This window comes from Mustela erminea, chromosome 4 (assembly GCF_009829155.1).
Source record: "Mustela erminea isolate mMusErm1 chromosome 4, mMusErm1.Pri, whole genome shotgun sequence".
Taxonomy (NCBI): domain Eukaryota; kingdom Metazoa; phylum Chordata; class Mammalia; order Carnivora; family Mustelidae; genus Mustela; species Mustela erminea.
This window is the reverse complement of record NC_045617.1, coordinates 102,216,085-102,231,196: the sequence shown is the minus strand read 5'-3', so window position 1 is coordinate 102,231,196 and position 15,112 is coordinate 102,216,085. Positions and strand designations below refer to the sequence as shown.

The 15,112-nt window shown below is 37.6% G+C and overlaps 1 protein-coding gene and 1 non-coding gene across 2 annotated transcripts in view; both read left to right on the top strand.

Annotated features, from left to right (window-relative positions):
* Positions 1-15,112, top strand: part of COL21A1 (collagen type XXI alpha 1 chain) — a 280,569-nt gene that overhangs the window by 23,657 nt on the left and 241,800 nt on the right. The gene's annotated exons all lie outside the window — the stretch shown is intronic.
* LOC116589584 lies at positions 3,938-4,041 on the top strand. The gene has a single exon (XR_004285353.1). It is a non-coding gene; the product is annotated as a U6 spliceosomal RNA (small nuclear RNA).

Genomic DNA, 15,112 nt, shown 5'->3' with positions numbered 1-15,112 from the left:
TCTAATACAAGTACTTACACTTAAATAAAGTTATTGCTCAGCCATCGTCCTAATTAAAGAGTTTTCCAGAGAACATTAAGAACACTGATCCTCAGACTCTCCTAGAGATTCCTGTTCAGTTGATTGGGATGGGCTTGGGCATCAGTATCTTTAAAATTTCCCAGTGTATTCTGTTGTGCAGCCAGGATTGATAATGAAAGATTGAGCATGATTAATCAGCAATTGAAGCTGAGATGGGAACCTCTGGATTTGCCCCATTCCTGTGCCCTCCACCCTGGCATATCATATTCCAGGGGAATGACAGAAGTTAATGCCATTCTTCTTTTTTTTTTTTTTTAAAGATTTTATTTATTTGACAGAGAGAGACACAACAAGAGAGGGAACACAGCAGGGAGAGTGGGAGAGGGAGAAGCAGGCTTCCTGCGGAGCAGGGAGCCTGAGGCGGGGCTCAATCCCAGGACCCTGGTGCTTAAGAACTGAGCCACCCAGCTGCCCCAGTTAGTGGGATTCTTAGGGTTGTAAAGTCAGGCTGCCCAACAGAATTCCCAGAATGAGGGTAGTGTTTAAATTCTACCCTGTCAGGTAGTGTACCCAGTAGCCAGGTGTGGCTATTAAGCTCTTGACATGTGTCTGGTACAAATGAGAAACTGAATATAAAATTTTGTTTTTAGTTCTAGTTTCAATTGAGTCTCATCTGTTTCGTTGTTACTACACTAGGTAGTATAGATCGAAAGGGTGCAAAATTGAGACCTCTGTCATAGTTCCATTTAATCTCCTTCAGAAAACTGTTGCTGATGTCCCTGGGCAAAAGTAATCTTGTTCCTGTCTGTATGTTTCCTATTGCTGCTGTAACAGATCACCCCAAACTTAGTGACTTAAAAACACAAAGTGGCTTAAAAGAACACAAATTAAGTTCTGGAGGTCAGGAGTCCAAAACGGGTCTTAAAAGGCTAAAACCAAAGCATTAGCAAGGCTGTACTCCTTCTGGAGGCCCTTGGAATGAATCTGTCCCCTTGCTGTTGCGGCTTCCAGAAGTCACCTGCATGCTTTGCCTTGTGGCTCCTTCCATCTCAAAGGCACCAGCACAGCATCTTCAAATCTCTGCCTTTGACTCCCTGTATCACTCTTCCACTTACAAGGACCCCCCCCTTTTTTTTAAAAATTTTATTGCAGCGGGTTAACCTGGATGATCCAAATACTCTCCTCATCTCAAAATCCTTAGTGTGTTATTTTTTAAATTTTTAATTTTTCTAAAGATTTTTTATTTATTCATTTATTTTGTGAAGGGGAGAGAGAAAGAAAGAGAGTGAGTGCATGAGCAGGGGAAGGGGCAGAGGAAGAAGCAGACTCCCCTCTGAACACAGAGTCTGATGGGAGGCTCCATCCCAGGACTCTGGATCATGACCTGAGGTGAGTGAAGGCTCATTCACTGAGCCACCCAGGTGTCCCGTAATTGCATTTTTTATAACCCCTCCAAATCCTAAATCTAATCTCACCTTCAAAGTACCTTTTGTCATGTAAGGTAATATATTAAGAGGTTCTGGGGATTAAGATGTGAGCACTTTGGGGGAGCCACTATTCAGCCCCTTCTACTATGGTTCTTGTTCTGGCTTATCTTAGAGTTTCCCATGTGCTTTTCTATGAGCAGCAAGTGATTTTTAGTAATTTTTTTTTTTAAGAACCAGATTTTATTTTATTTGTATTTTTTTCTTTTTTAGTCAGATGTGAGATAGAGTGAGCACAAGCAGGGGGAGTGGGAGAGGAAGAAGCAGACTCCCTGCTGAGCAAGGAGCCCAACATGGGGTTTGATCCCAGGACCCTGGGATCATGACCAGAGCCAAAGGCAGCTACTTAACCTACTGAGCCACCCAGGCATCCCAAGTCTTAGTAATTTTAATCCGTACATTGAAACTGTGGCTTTCACACTATATGTGCTCAAAATACATTTGTTGGAATGAGTTGATTAAGGTTAAAAAAAGAAGAGAGAGTATTTGATAGGTGTTGACTGAGTGAATAAAGCATCAAGGTGGGGGGGTCCTAAGCCAGCAAATTAATTTTGAGCATCTGTACGGATTGAACATTCACCAATCCATCAACCCATAGAATAGATTTTGGAGCAGTAGTTTAATTTTGAGCATCTGTATGGATTGAACATTCACCAATCCATCAACCCATAGAATAGATTTTGGAGCAGTAGTTATCAACCACCAACCAACTATAGACTGAATAATTGTACCCTGGTCTGTTCATTTTAGCTCAATGTGTTTTGGGCTAATGAGAAAGCAATGGGAGGCCAAAGCCTGTGTGCATGATTCTGTAGGAAATAAAAACAACAACAAAAAAGTGGAATGGCAATTAATGGCTTATGTCTGATGAATGCACTCCCAAACATCACCAGCATATTTTAAGATTAATACATTATTTGGTATGGGAAGTTAGTGTATGAAAATCAATGGTCATTAAGCATTTGTATCTAATGGGTGAAAAATTTTCTTGTTTGTTTTTTTTTTAAAAAAGACATTCCAGGATAAAAGAGGTCCAGTTTAATTATTTAGAAATTAAGCATTTAGTATAACAGAATAATATTTTATTTTACAAAATTTACACATACACAAAAATAGAAGGGATCATGTAACAGACCCCATGTACCCATCACCCAGCTTAAACAGCAATCATCCCCTGATCTGGAGTATTGTTTTAATCAGTAATCTATTCCCCACCCCCCTATCCCCACCTCCACCCCCAACCCTCATTATTTTCAAGCAACTTCTAGAACCGTATCATATTATCCATAATTTAATCATGCATAAACACATTTGGGCAGGTCTATTAATGAATTTCCTCGTATTCATGTTGGCTTCCTGCATGCTTTGGTGGCTCCATAATCTTTCTGACATTTACTGTCTTTTCTTTACCTTATGTGGAATTTTGTTCTGAAGGATAAAATATAACAACTAAATATGGAAAATGCTAAGCTGGCCAGACTTGTTTAATTTTCCTATGACTTCAATTCATATTTTAGGAAATAGCATACAATGTGGAAATATATGAAATTGCAAGCAAAATTAAAACAGTAAATTTGCATTTTTTTTTTTTTAAAGAAAGGGGAGCTCTTAACCACAGGGGAAGTATGAGTTAAGGACTTCCAAGCTCTACTCCTCTTATTTTAAGAACATATTAAATAATGTTAAGGTAAGACATATATGCCCTAGTTTGAGAGGAGCTTAGAGAAAGTCCAGGATTAGGAGGCAATCTGAGGGAAAATCTTTCATGGGAATAATTAGGTGAAGCCCACACCAGAACTGAGAAATAAGATATTGTTGAAGATGAAAGTCTGATCAGAAAGTATTAAGTCACATAAAATATGGTTTATAAAATATAAACATTTGAAATGTTTCTTTTGGGAAAAAAGTACTATCTTTCCATATATGTCTGTATATGGTGATTATAAGTGGGCTTCCTCAGTATATGGCATATATTAACAAAAGGACACATTGTCAGGGTTGACTGGGCTAGAGGAGGGTGATAATTTTATTATTTAAAAACCACATATCATTAACAGTTGCCGCTATCTTTATTTCTTTCTGCCTTTTTTTTTTTTTTTTTTTTGGGTCTTCACTGAGAACCAGAGCTAATTTATTCATTCAGTGTATCTGAGTCGAGGTACTTTCCTCACAATATACAAGTTAAATATTTGGAGGAATACATAAAACAGATTTCTAATTTTTCAAATCCAAATTTAGCATTCTAAAATTTATCAAGTTGAAATTCCCTGTTATACTGTTGTTCCAAAGCAGAAAGCTTCATAGACTCATAAAGATCTTTAGCAGACTAGAATCTATTGAAATGATCTAATTCAGCCCCATATTTGGGGCTGGAGGTCTGTGGATCAGATGAACTGTCAAGGGTCACATAACTAAAAAGTGCCAGTTCAAGACTCCCTTCAGCAGCACAAATACTGAAATGGGAACCATGCAGAGAAGATTAGCATGGCTTCTGCACAAGGATGACATGTCAATCTGTGGAGGATTCCACAAAAAAAAAGAAGTGCCAGTTCAGAGATAAGAAAGCAACGTTCTTAGCTTCTAGGTTGGTGTCCCCCTCCCAGAGATTACAAAAGATGAGAGTTTTTATCTCCAGTGACAAATGAAGAAAATTTTTTGATTCTTTTACTTAACGATGGTATAGAAACCTGTACTTTACTACTATGACCATGAATACAAGTCCTTTCAAGGAGGTATGTGATTTTTAAGGTTTTGTCAGGCTCTAAGATGATGGATTTCTAAGAGGCTCTGGTTCACATTTTTTAAATTGAGTACTATATTTTTGCATACACTAATGTTATAAGATGATGCCAAGTATTTCAAAATACAAGTAGAAATGCAAAGAAGAAAGGGTTAGGCGCCCACTTCTGATGTTAGTGAGGGTGACGTTCTGTTCATTGATGTGCTGAAGCACATGTTCTAATAACAGTCACCACCCTGCATCCTCAACTTCTTCTCTGAAAAATTCCTTTATCTCCTTTCCTTAGTTCAAACTTGGTTCTACCTTGGATTATTATCACGTACTCACCAATCCCCCAGCCTCAGGGCTGAGGGTGGAATGGTGTCCTTCTCTCTCCTCACTACCATTTTCAGAGTATTTCCCCTTCTGCCTCAGGTCCTATCTCCAGCTTCTGATTGCACATGTAGGTTTCTACAGGCATACAAAGCCAACTGCTTTAGACTCCCATCGCTACATCACCCCACTGCCAAATCTCCTCCATGTCCTATGCTCACTGTCCCACAAAAAGACACCTTAAGTTTACAACTGCCCACAACAGACACCTGGGAACAGTATTGGACCCCTCCATACTTCCCCCAGTTAAAAGTCAGTTTCTGTTGATGTTATCCATTAAATACATCTCCAGTCTATTTGCTGCTCTCCAAACCTGTTGACTTAACAGTAGTTCTACTCACCATCATCTCCTTCCTGAATTGTGGCCACAGCCTCCCTCGTTAGACTCGGCCCCTTCTGATGTGTTCGGGCTTAATGACAACCGTGTGTGAGGTATTTTTTCTGTCAGCATTCATATTGCCTCCAGGACAGAAACCGAACCTCAGGAAAACCAAACAGTTGGCTCACACAGCACAACTCTCGAGTGTTAGAACCAGATACTCTGATTCCTTACCAGGTAGGGTCTTACTAACTTCTGGGTGCCCTTTTTGCAGGTCTGGAGATATGTGCATTTCTGCAGAACACGCAGTGCAGAACTGAGGCCTCCTCAAGGGTAAAATAATAGAAGGCTCTCAACTTGTAAGCCCTAACTGTAACATAATGTTCTGCTGTTCAAAGGACACATTCTGAGTCATAATAATGGCATTTGGAGACCATCAGTCTACTGCGTTGTAACCTTTTGAGAACCATAGCTTTATTGTGTGTAACTTGTTCCTACTTTCCAGCATCTCATTTTATTATCATTATAAATCATGTGCATTTTTTGAGGACTTTAATTTTCAGGTTGCCATAAAAAAAAAAAGAACAACAAAAAGGACCTATTTTTTGGAGTTAAAACAACCCGTTGCCCATGAAGTCAAATAAAAAGAAATTATAGTCAATGAAAGAGCATAGTAAATATCTTAACTATTCTTGATTACTCTTTCCCAAGATAAGAATCATTTCACAATATGACAGAATGTTAAGCAAAGTAAAAATATGTATATTGGCTCACATACAGGGCCCTGCCTGTCTTTGTAAGTCCAGATGGCTACTGATCACATTTTAAGGTCAGTGGAAAGTAATCTCAAGTTTCACCTGACTTAAGCTGAAGAGAATAAACAGAACAATGAGTAAGTAGAAGGAAACTATGAAATATGAAGGTTTGGAGGGGGGGTACTGAGATGACTTTGAAGGGTAGAGAATGACAGGAACTAGTTTTCACTTGTCCAAGATTGGTTTGCATTCTGCATAATGCAGGTTTCTTGTAACTTGATCTGTATTCAGTCATTTTTCTATCAATCTGTATTATCATTTTGACTTAATGCCCCACTCTCTTTAAAAATTAGAAAATACCTGGGCTCCATATTGGGTCTCTATGGGAGAATAGCAATTTAATATAGCAGTAGGCTGTGTTGCAAAGCTGCCCGGAGAGTTCGGTTGACTGTGAAAATTCAAGAAGTGAGTACATGGTCAAAGGGGGTCTCAGATATCTCATGGATGATAACAGCCTACACTGAGCCTTATTCAAGTTTCTAGACATATTAGTGACCAAGAACCTAAGGATAGTAATTTTGGAAACCTATCCACGATTTGATAAAATGTGCCATATTTTCATTCCCATTAAATGTTTCATATATTTAGTGCCTGCGGTAAAGCATCTCTCAAGTGTTCTACAGATACTTATGAATACTTATGTGAGAATAAAATGTAAAAGTGGCTTATTGTTCTAGAGAGTTCCTCTTGGTGGTTAGTATTGTGGGAATTTCACAAGAAATTTTCATTCTGGCCATCCATGTGTTGGTATATTCTTTCCCAAATGTTGGTTTACCATAATAGAAACAGTCCAGATATTGTCTCAGGGAGAAGTTTGGCATAATATACAGTGTATCTATAAACAATCCAGAGCCAGTAACACAAATTACAAAACTGCCTTTGGATGTTTATTGCCCATGGCACCTATGATTGTATGAAGAAAATTAGAGGGAACATAATAATAGTTTTAAAATACCATTATATGTGTTGAGGTAATTGGAGACATAGCTGGTGTCACAGACACAATTGTAAAATCATTAGTATACATAATGGTTTATTTTCTTTCTCTCTCTCTCTCTCTTTTTTCCATAATGGTTTAAAGAAGTGATTTTGACCAAGAGGATTGAAGGGTTATTTTGTTTAAATATAGTTTTGATTCAAGACTGGAAAATGCCATTGTTTTTACCTACACTCACTGGAAGTTACTTGGATTGATTGTTTTTATCTTCATGTGAGAATATGATTATGTTGAATATAATCTTATTTTAGAAGTTTTAGGTTAGAAAAGAAGAGATAACATATTGCCCACTGTTGCTTTAAGGCCAACTTTTTTTTTTTTTTTACTTAGTTTAATCCTGAAACATATTAAAATTTACATTAAAATAAATCAAGATCTTAGCAAACTGGGAATAGAAAAGAACATGTTCAACTTGATAAAAAAAAAATCTACAAAAAGCCTATAGCTAACATTGTACTTGGTGGTGAGAAAGTAGATGTTTTCCCACTAAGCTCAGGGGCAAGGCAAGGATGTCCTTCTCACTACTCCTATTCAACATTGTGCTATGAGTCCTTGTTAAGAACAATAAAAAAATCAAAGAATTTTAAAAAGGGACATCAAAGGTATACCCTTTAAGAGGGAAGAAATAAAACTCATTGTCCATAGATGACAGGGTTGTCTATGTAGAAAATCCTAAAGAATAACAAAATTTCCCAGAATTAATTATCAATTATAGCAAGGTTACAAGATGCAATGTTAATAAACAAAAGGCATTTACTTTCATATATACCAACAATGAACAATTGGAATTTGAAACTGAAAACACAATACCATTTACATTAGCACAGAAGAAGAAAAGGAAAATAGGTGTGACAAAATGTATCTAAGATCTGTAAGAAGATAACTAGAAAATTGTGATGAACAAAACCAAAGATTTTTTTTTTTTAAAGATTTTTATTTATTTGCTTGTCAGAAAGAGAGAGAGAGCACAAGCCGGGGGAATGGCAGGCAGAGAAGCAGGATCCCCACTGAGCAAGGAGCCCGATATGAGACGCAATCCCAGGATTCTGGGATCATGACTTGAGCTAAAGGCAGATGCTAAATGACTGAGCCACCCAGGTGTCCCAAAATCAAAGATTTAAATAAATAGATATTCCATGTAGATGGATTGGAAAACTCAGTTTTATTGTCTCTTTTTCCTGAGTTGATCTATAGATCCAATGCAAGACCAGTTGAAATCTGTTATTTTGTAGATATTGACAAACTGATGCTAAAGTTTATGTAAAAAGGCGAAAGGCCCAGAATGCCAGTAAAATATTGAAGGAGAAATAAAAAGTTGGAGGATTAACACAACTAAACTTTAAGATTTTCAACAAATGTTGCTGGAACAATTAGATATCCATATGTAAGAAAAAAAAAAGGATTTTAGACACAGAGCTTCACAAAAACTAACTCAAAATAGATCATAGAACTAGATGTAAAAGGAAAAGCTATAAAACCTTCAGAAGATAACATAGGAGAAATCTAGGTGATCATAGCTTTGGTGATGACTTTTTAAATATTGCACCAAGGCATGGTCCATAAAAGAAAAAAACAAAAAAACAAACAAACAGAAGTTGGACTTCATGAACATTAAAAACTTCTGCTCTGTAAAAGATTTTTTAAGAGAATTCAAAGATAAATCACCAACTGGGAAAAATTCTTCACAAAACATATATTTGATAAAGGGCTGGTATCCAAAATATACAAAGAACTTTAAAATTCAATAATAAGAAAACCAACAGTTTAATTTTTAAAATGAGCAGAAGATCTGAGCAAACACTTCACTAAAGAAGATAAACAGGGAGATTACCAACATCATTTATCATTTAGGGAATTATAAATCAAAACAATGAGCTACCACCATCTACCTATCAGAATGGTTAAAATTCAAAACACATTAACATCAAATGCTGATGAGGATGTGGAGAACAGGTGATGGAGATGCAAAATAATACAACCTCCTTGGAAGATAGTTCAGCAGTTCCTTAGAAAACTAAACACAGTGTTAATCATATGATTAAGCAATTGTGCTTTTCATTATTTACACAAAGGAATTGAAAATTTATGTCTACGCATAAGCCTGCACATGAATACTTATGGCAGCTTTTTTCATAGTTGCGAAAACTTAGAAGTGCTAAGATCCTTTAGTAGGTGAATGTATAAATAAACTGGTATAGCCAGGTAATAAAATATTGTGTAGTGATAGGAAGAAATGAGCTATCTGGCTACAAAAGATATAAAAATGCTTATCATAAGAAAAAGAAACCAATTTAAAAAGGTTGCGTACTGCATGATTACAGCCATAAGACATTCTGGGAAAGGAAAAGCTACACAGACAGAACAAGGATCATGGTATTTTAGGGGCTCAAGGAGAGGGAGGGAGGGATGAATAGGCAGAGTACAGAGGATTTTTAGGGCAGTGCAACTCTTCTGTGTGATGCTGTATTGGTGGATACATGTTCTTTAAACACTTTTCCAAACCCATAGATGTACAGCACAAGGAGTGAATGCTAATATAAACTTTGGACTTCAGTTAGTAATGATGTATGAATAATGCATCAATTGTAACAAATGTAGCATGCTAATGGAAGATGTTAATAACAGGGGAAACTACTTTCTGCTCAATTTCCTATTAACCTAAAAAGAAAGAGTGTGAAATTACTTTTTATTTGAATATGCATAATGTAATTTTTGAATATTATATATTGTTTCTTTTTAAAAAAACAACTTTATTGAGGTACAATTCACATACAATGCTTAATTGTATAATTAGCATAAGTATAATCTGATGAGTTTGGACATATCAAACACCCATCATACCATCACCATCGTCAAAGTAATAGACCTATCCAATGCTTCCCAGATCTTCCTTGTGTTCTAAATTTTTTTGTGTGTACAGTAAGAACACTTGACATGAAATCTAACTTCTTACTAGGTTTTGAAGTGCACAATACCATGTTGTTAACTACATTGGGCACTGTGATGTACAGCAGGTTTCTGGAACTTATTCATTTATTTATTTAAAAAATTTTTTAAAAAGATTTTAAATTTATTTGTCAGAGAGAGCAAGAGCACACACATAAGCAGGCAGAGTGGCAGGCAAAGGCAGAGAGAGAAGCAGGATCCCTGCAGGGGAAGGAGCCCAATGTGGGACTCGATCCTAGGACCCTGGGATCATGGCCTGAGCCACCCAGGCATCCCTGGGATTTACTCATTTAACATAACTGAAACTTTATACTATGGAACAGTGCCCTGTTGTTGTCCAAAATATATAAGGAACTCCTACAACTCCACAGCAAAAACAGCACAGAACAAAACAAATGGAACCTATGGAATGGGAAAAAATATTCACAAACCATATATCAGATATGCATCAGACCCTCTACAAAATCTTGTTCTATGGATTATTGATTGATTTTTCCTTTTGACTGAAATAGCCACAAAACCTCTCAAACATTGTAGTGAACTCAAAAAAGTAGCAGAGGATCACTATCTAATTCAATCTTACCTTTTTATATGATTCAACATCAAAATGCAATTGTAATGATAACCTTATTTAGTTTAGTAAAGTGAAGATAGGAGTTTGGAATGATCTTGATTGGGAGAGTAACAAAACAATTCGGGTCCAGTTCTGGTTCAGCTAAATTGCCATTTCAAATCAATTTTCTAGTCTTACTGTAATTGAGTTTGACTGACCACATGCAGTTTTTGCTATATGCACTTTGCAAAGAACCAGGATAAATACCAAAAGGAGCTGGTGCATCTCAGCTGTTACAGTTCAAGTTCAGTTGAAACACACACAATAATAAGCTTTCCATCTTTCCATAATAGTTTCTAATGCCTGTATGCATTTTGTTATAATTAGCCAGCCATTTGGAAATTGTCATGTAACTTCTCCTTTATCTTAATGAAATTTAGAGAATCCAAATAGCCAGTTTTCACATGTCTTCTCTATCTTCTGAAACTTCTCTCAATGATTCTTAGATTTCTGTGATAGGTTTTTTAATCAAGTGCAGAATTTCTATCATATGTTTGCTAGCAATTGAGTCAGAGCTGCCTAAGAAAATGGGATTTTTCAGAGAGTCCTTATGATATCATGTTTTATTTCATTAATCATCAAAATCAATAATAAATTCATAAAATTCAGTCATTCAACACTGGGATTTTTGTTTCCCTTTTAATAAAGGACATCTGGTCTTTTAGTTTCTACATAGTAAATATGTGATTCTTAGGAGTTACACTTCTTTATTGTTCTTTGAAGAATGTCCTATAATACTTTTATCAACCTATTTACTCATCAGTTTACTCATCCACACTCAAATAGAGTAATCCCTAAATGTCACATGTCATGGGTTGTTTTAAAGGACTTAAAAAACTTAGAATCCATGGTTGATAAAGCATGTGAGACAGACCACCCTATACATAAACCAAAGCAATCTTATAAAATAAAGTTGTTTTGGCAGTCCCGTAACACACATGTGAACCTTTGAATCAAAATAATTGACACTTTCTGTGTTACTAATTTTTTTTAATTTCATGTGAAATTCTCAAAAAAGAATTTATAATGTTGGAACTAAAAACTGAGCAGGTACATATATATGGAACTGTGATCCTCTTAGTATATTTTTAAACTATGAAGAATCTTCCCATCTGTGAAAACAGGTCATTTTGTTTTCATTCACACTTTCCTATGAGCTGAGCTCTTATTATCAAAGCATACGACACATTTCCATTTATGTAAAATTGAATATGTATTCACATGTAGTTTACATTTACCCACATATTCCATTTTAAGTGAGTTTCTAATACGTTTATTAAAAGGATTGGCAATTTTTAGAGACAATTGTACTTAAGCTTTGAATAAATTTCAAACGCTGGACTTTTGGATTCTAAGCGTAGGAGTTAGGAACGTCCACTGGGTGGCAGGAGCGGACCAGGAACGTTCGCAAACAGCCCTCCTCCCCGAACCGGCCCCCCGCCCTGGGCCTGTGCCCGCAATGCCAAGGTGATGCTGGCGAGCAGAACATGCTGATGCTCCGAAGGAGGACATTTGCTGACCAGTTATTTTCTTCAGCTGTGTCCATGGGTGGGCACCGCGCCGCCGTGCACTCCCACCTGCTCTCTCTGGTGGTGAGCAAGGCACATTTGCCAGATGCCTGCTGGAGTGAGACCCTCCTACGCCAGCCTCTCCGGCTACTAGGGCTTTCTCTGAGGGAGGCTGCTGAGGCGGCTGTGTGGGAAGGAAATACTCAGTTCTCAGAATTACTGGTCCCCTGGAGAGTGAAAGCGTCCAGAGTCTCCTCGAGGGGTCCTGTTTTGTTGATATTAATTGCACAGTTGAAGTTTTGGATTCTACTTAGCCATTTAAGGAAGTATTAAGAAACCAAAGAATGCCAATTTGCTTTTGTTTGTAATCCTTTGAAACAGAAGTGGGGGCGGGGGGAGCGGGCAACAGACAAGGAAATACTTAACTTTGAAGAGAACACAGAGACCGAATTGATTTCTTTCTCCCTTGACATCTAAGGCGACAAACCACCATAAAGCAGTGGTTTGTGTCACTGGCATTCGGGAGCGGACTGGGGGTGTCTCCAGTGGAGGGTGCTGCCAAGCTGCGGGCCAACTCGAGGGAGCTTGTTTAGGAGCCAGGATGGATCAAAGACGCGACAGGCTCGAAAGCAGGGCTTCCTACACGGCAACGTGCACGGGAATCCCCTGGAGGTCCTGCTAAAGTGCAGATGCTCCATCAGTAGACGTGCCGTGTCTGTGGTTAGACTGTCACCGGCTCTCAGCTCCAAACCCACCCTTTCAGGCTCTGCCGGGAGCTGCAGCAGGGGCTGGACTCGGCAACCGCCCTTGTGCTTTGCCGGCGGGCTCCGCGCTAGGCATTCCCCGATGGGGCGCTAGGGGGCGACTGCGAAGCCGGAGGACGGAGGACGACCCGCCCGCTGGGCGTCCCCCCTGCAATGCTCCTTCCAACCCGCAACAGCAGTCCCTCCCACTTGAGGCAACTTCCAGTTTTCAGCTTTTCCAACACTGTCAAGATGAACTTCATTATGCCCCTTAGGCACCCCAGGCCAAGCAACGCCCCTGTCAGGGATTCCAACCTCTTTCCTTTCTTTCCTGACCCCAATGGTGGGAGCTGCTCTCTGCCATTATCATCACCCTAATATAGTAGAGCTTTATTTTTACTCTTTCAATGACCTAGTTGATTACTTTAATAACTTTACTTGATTACTAATTTTAAAACATTTTTTTATTAAAAATTTTTTTATAAACATATAATGTATTTTTATCCTCAGTAATTTTAAAATATTTTTTAATTGAAGTGTAGTTGACATACACTATTATGTCAGTCTCAGGTTTATAACCCAGTCCTTCAACATTTATATACCTCGTGAAGGGATCACCACTAAGTCTAGCTATTACCCCTCATCATACAAAGTTGCTACAATAGTAACTGTATCCCTACTGCAGTACAGTAGGTTCTGCGGTTTAATTATTTTCTGACTGGAAGTTTGTAACTTTTAATCTCCTTTTTGTCTATTTTCCCCATTCTGCCCCCATAATCCCCTACCCTCTGATAATCTCCAGATTATTCTCTATCTACGAGTTTGTTTCTATTTTGTTTTGTTTACTTGTTTTGTTTTTTAGATTCTGCATTTAAGTGAAGTCATCTGGTATTTTTTTTCTCTCTGATTTATTTCACTTAGCAGAATACCCTTCAGATACATCCATGTTGTTGCAAATGACAAGATTTTATTCTTTTTACGGCCGAGTAATATTCTGTGGTTTGTGTGTATGTGTATGTGTTATAGTTTCTTGATCCACCCATCCACTGGTGGGTTCTTAGGTTACTTCTTTATCTTGACTATTGTAAGTAATGAACATAGGGGTGCAAATATCTTATACCATATACAAAAATAAATTCAAAATTCATTTTGGTATAAGAAAAGTGGTTCAGTTCCATTGCTTTGCATGCATTTGTTCAGATTTCCCAGCATCATTTATTAAAGAGATTGTCTTTTCCCCATTGTATATTCTTGCTTCCTTTGTTGAAAATTAGTTGACCATATAAGCATGCGTTTCTCTCTGTGTTCTCTTTTCCATTTTTTTCCCCTCTTTTCCATTCTATTGATCTATATGTCTGCGTCTGAGCCCGTACCATACTGTTTTGATTGCTACAGCTTTGTAATATAGTTTGAAATCAGGTGTGTGATGCTTCTAACTTCTGTTTTTCCTTCTCAAGACTGTTTTGGCTATTGACAGTTTTTTGTGGTTTTGTATGAAGTTTTAGATTATTTGTTATAGTTCTGTGAAAAATGCCGCTGGCATTTTTTTTTAAAGATTTATTTATTTTGGAGAGAGAGAGAGGGAGAGAGTGAGTGCACAAGTACAGGGGGAGGGGCAAAGGAAGCAGGATAGAGAGTCTTTTTTTTTTTTCCTCTAATTTATTTATTTTTATTTTTTTTAATTAATTTTTTATTTTTTATAAACATATATTTTTATCCCCAGGGGTACAGGTCTGTGAATCACCAGGTTTACACACTTCACAGCACTCACCAATGCACATACCCTCCCCAATGTCCATAACCCCACCCCCTTCTCCCAAACCCCCTCCCCACAGCAACCCTCAGTTTGTTTTGTGAGATTAAGAGTCACTTATGGTTTGTCAGGATAGAGAGTCTTAAGCAGACTCCATGCTGAGCCCAGAGCCAGACATGGAGTTCAGTCTCACAACCCTGAGATCACAACCTGAGCTGAAACCAAGAATTGGATGCTCAACCAACTGTGCCATCCAGATGACACCCAAAATGCCACTGGTACTTTGATAGGGATTGCGTTGATTCTGTAGATTGCAATATTTTAACAATATTAATTCGTGCAAGCCATGAGCAGAGTGTATCTTTCCATTTATTTGTGTCTTTAATTTTTTTCATTAATATCTTACCAAGTTTTCAGAGTTTAAGTCTTTCACTTCCTTGGTTAAATTTATTCTTAGATATTTTATTCTTTAATAAGTTTTAAATGGGATTATTTTCTTAATTTCTCTTCCTGGTAGTTCATTATCAGTACACAGAAATGCAACAGATTTCTATATACTAATTTTGCATCCTGTGACTTTACTGAATTCATTTATTAGTCCAAGTAGTTTTTTGGTGGGGATATTTCTATATATAGTATCATGTCATCTGCAAATAGTGACAGTTTTACTTCTTCTTTTCCAATTTGGTTGCCTTATTTCTTTTTCTTATCTGCTTGCTGGGCTTGGACTTCCCACACCATGTTGAATAAAAGTAGTGAGAGTGGGCATCCTTGTTTTGTTCCTGATTTTAGAGGAAAAAC